General features: G+C 39.0%; 1 long non-coding RNA gene across 1 annotated transcript; it reads left to right on the top strand.

Annotated features, from left to right (window-relative positions):
- The first annotated feature begins 315 nt into the window (after positions 1 to 315).
- Positions 316 to 1,948, top strand: LOC118368011 (uncharacterized). The gene is made up of 3 exons (XR_004822249.2): positions 316 to 759; positions 1,112 to 1,216; positions 1,623 to 1,948. It is a non-coding gene; the product is annotated as an uncharacterized LOC118368011 (long non-coding RNA).
- The last annotated feature ends 1,010 nt before the right edge of the window (positions 1,949 to 2,958 follow it).

Here is a 2,958-nt window from a genome sequence, read left to right as displayed (position 1 = left end):
TTGGGACAGGAGAAAAATAATAACTTGTTGTTTATGTTTGTAATGAAAATGCAGTTCAAACTATATGTCTGTCACGCCCTGACCGTAGAGAGCTTTTTATGTCTCTATTTTTGGTTTGGTCAGGGTGTGATTTGGGTGGGCATTCTATGTACATGTTTCTATGTTTTCTATTTCTTTGTGTTTGGCCAGGTATGGTTCTCAATCAGGGACAGCTGTCTATCGTTGTCTCTGATTGGGAATCATACTTAGGTAGCTTCCCCCCTTCTGTGTGGGATCTTGTTCTTCAATTGTGACCAGGTAGTTTGCACTACGAAGCTGGTCGATCGTTGTTTTCTTTATTGTTTTGTTTTGTCTAAGAGTTTCACTTCAACAATAAATATTATGTGGAACTCAAGGAACGCTGCGCCTTGGGCTCATCCTTCCGAGGACAGCCGTTACAATGTCTTCAGACCGAGAAGGCTCTAGTCCAAAATACTGCCAGTGGTCCTACATTGACTAATTTGTTTTGGTTCAAACAACAGCTCAGGCTTATGATACACGTATCTCCCACAGGATCAGAAGAATCCATCCTTTCATTTTCTTATATGAGATAAAATGGGGGGTAGCTACTGGAGCCAATACATCAATCATTCAATTAAATTTGTTTTTCAAAATGGTTGGTTGATTGATTTATGTAGTTTTTTGCAGCCTTAGAGGAGCTGTTATTCAACCACTCCTGTAATATAAGTTGGATGAGAAGACAACTATGATGCAAACAAGGTGAATGCTAGAAGTTCAGTGTTACAGACAATTTCACTGACATTGGTACACTACTTGCCCTTGTGTTAAATGTGCACTGAAACTAGACCTTTTAGTATTGTACATGTGACTTAACATATCTGGATTACTGTCCAACTTGATTGACATTGTCAATAACCCCGGGGTTTAACACCCAATAATTGGCCTTATTGTGAGGAGCAGTGGCAGCTACTGTGGGTCCTTGTCTGAGGAATCTCTTCCACTTGACACAGAAAGAGAAGGATGGATGCATGGGGCCCTTTGGCTTGCCTGCTCTTTGACAGCTCTCACACTGCTGCTCATTTATCATGGCAAGGCCTCTTTTCCCTGACAGGACAAGAGCTGGCATGGCATGTTGGAAGACTGATGTGTAGTGGTGTGGCAGGGGAGTACACACTGGGAACTGAAACTACAACAAGGTCTTAGGATGAAATCCCAGGTGGGACTCAACGGCATGCAGTATCCCTATTAGCATACTTAACCTGAATTCTTAACCCACCTCAAACATCCAATTGTGACGGTTTATATATGACATGTACTGATGAAAAACATTGGCTTGCAAAATAGCTCTGAGCAAGTAAGATTTAGGCTATCTATCTAACATAGATTCTGCACTGTTTCATAATGTTTCCGAATGAAATTTACATTGTGCAATGAATTATTTTCTCATTTGATCAATCAACTGACTAGAATAAAGGCCCATCAACTATAAACTTAGGAAAAAACTTTGCTGTGAATATCAAAAGGTTTTGTCCAAATTTGACTCAATTGTTTGTTAGAAGATAATAATCCTCTATAAAGCCTCAAGTGTATGCCTGAGTCTAATTGAAGCTTTCTGATTACAGCACCTTACGGTGGAAGTGTAGACAGAAGCACAATGATGGAGGAACATGTTCTGGTCTTGTCCAGCACAGAGAGACTAACAGACAACGAGTCCATACCCTGAACCGTTTCCCCTCGGTGGCTGAAAGGAGGATCAGAGTCTTCATTTCAGAGGATTTTTCACTTTAGATCAGAGCTTACTCTACAGACAGCTCAGTACAGATGGGTGATGGTGAAACATAACTGGTCATTAGAGCTGCTACAGCTTAACAGCATGAAGGACTGACTCATTCTATCACCATCACTGCTATAGGACAACACCGTTGCTTTATCCAGACATACTGTATCACAGGGCTATACTACAGTATTCTTATGGGGGCCAGATTTGAAAAAGGTTATTTACAGGGGAGCCAGACATTTTCTACATGGGATTATTTTTCTTCAAACTAGTACAGACACATTTATAATCTTATAAATCACTTGTATTATAATTCAATGTTGCTAAAAGTACATTTTAAGTGCTTTAAGATTAGCCTAATTCAGTGCATCGAATTGTTTTTGGAACACATTTATACTTATAACACAGTTGACATGCATCACATTAATTCATTTGATGATGATTACATATATATATATATATATATATATATATATATTTGCTCTGTGTAGAGAAATGGTGCGTATTGTTTGGGCTCAAATAAGAGGAGAAAATAACATTTATTTGGAAAAGATGTCAGTTTATCAATCATGTCAATAACTGCTTTATCCCCTGTAGTCCCAAATTAAATCCATTCAATTGATTGAAGATGTCACAAAAAAATCCTACAACTGATATTAACTCCTCACCAAGCATTTTTGCGAGATACATTATGCCTTTGCTTTCCTGTGACGGAAATGACAGAGAAAAACAACTTTCTCGTTAAGCTCATATACTATAGGCTGCTCTCTTGAGAGTATTATTACCCTTGTTTAGCCACCAAACATTACGTAAAAGTAGATCATGATGCTCAGCAGATTACAAAACAAGCGATGTTGCAGGCTAGATGTTGATCGGATAAAGTTTATGTCACGCATAACTGAGTCCATGGTGTTTTTTAAATTCACCGCTGAGTTCATCTCAAAGCACGCTCTGGTTTCAGGCAGTGTAGTGATCTCATCTGTGGTGAAAGAGCTGATACATTTACACATTTACATTTAAGTCATTTAGCAGACGCTCTTATCCAGAGCGACTTACAAATTGGTGCATACACCTTATGACATCCAGTGGAACAGCCACTTTACAATAGTGCATCTAAATCTTTTTAGGGGGGGGGGGTGAGAAGGATTACTTACCCTATCCTAGGTATTCCTTGAAGAGGT

Source organism: Oncorhynchus keta, chromosome 35, assembly GCF_023373465.1.
Source record: "Oncorhynchus keta strain PuntledgeMale-10-30-2019 chromosome 35, Oket_V2, whole genome shotgun sequence".
NCBI lineage: Eukaryota > Metazoa > Chordata > Actinopteri > Salmoniformes > Salmonidae > Oncorhynchus > Oncorhynchus keta.
The sequence above is the reverse complement of the archived record's forward strand: the minus strand, read 5'-3'. Positions and strand labels throughout refer to the sequence as shown.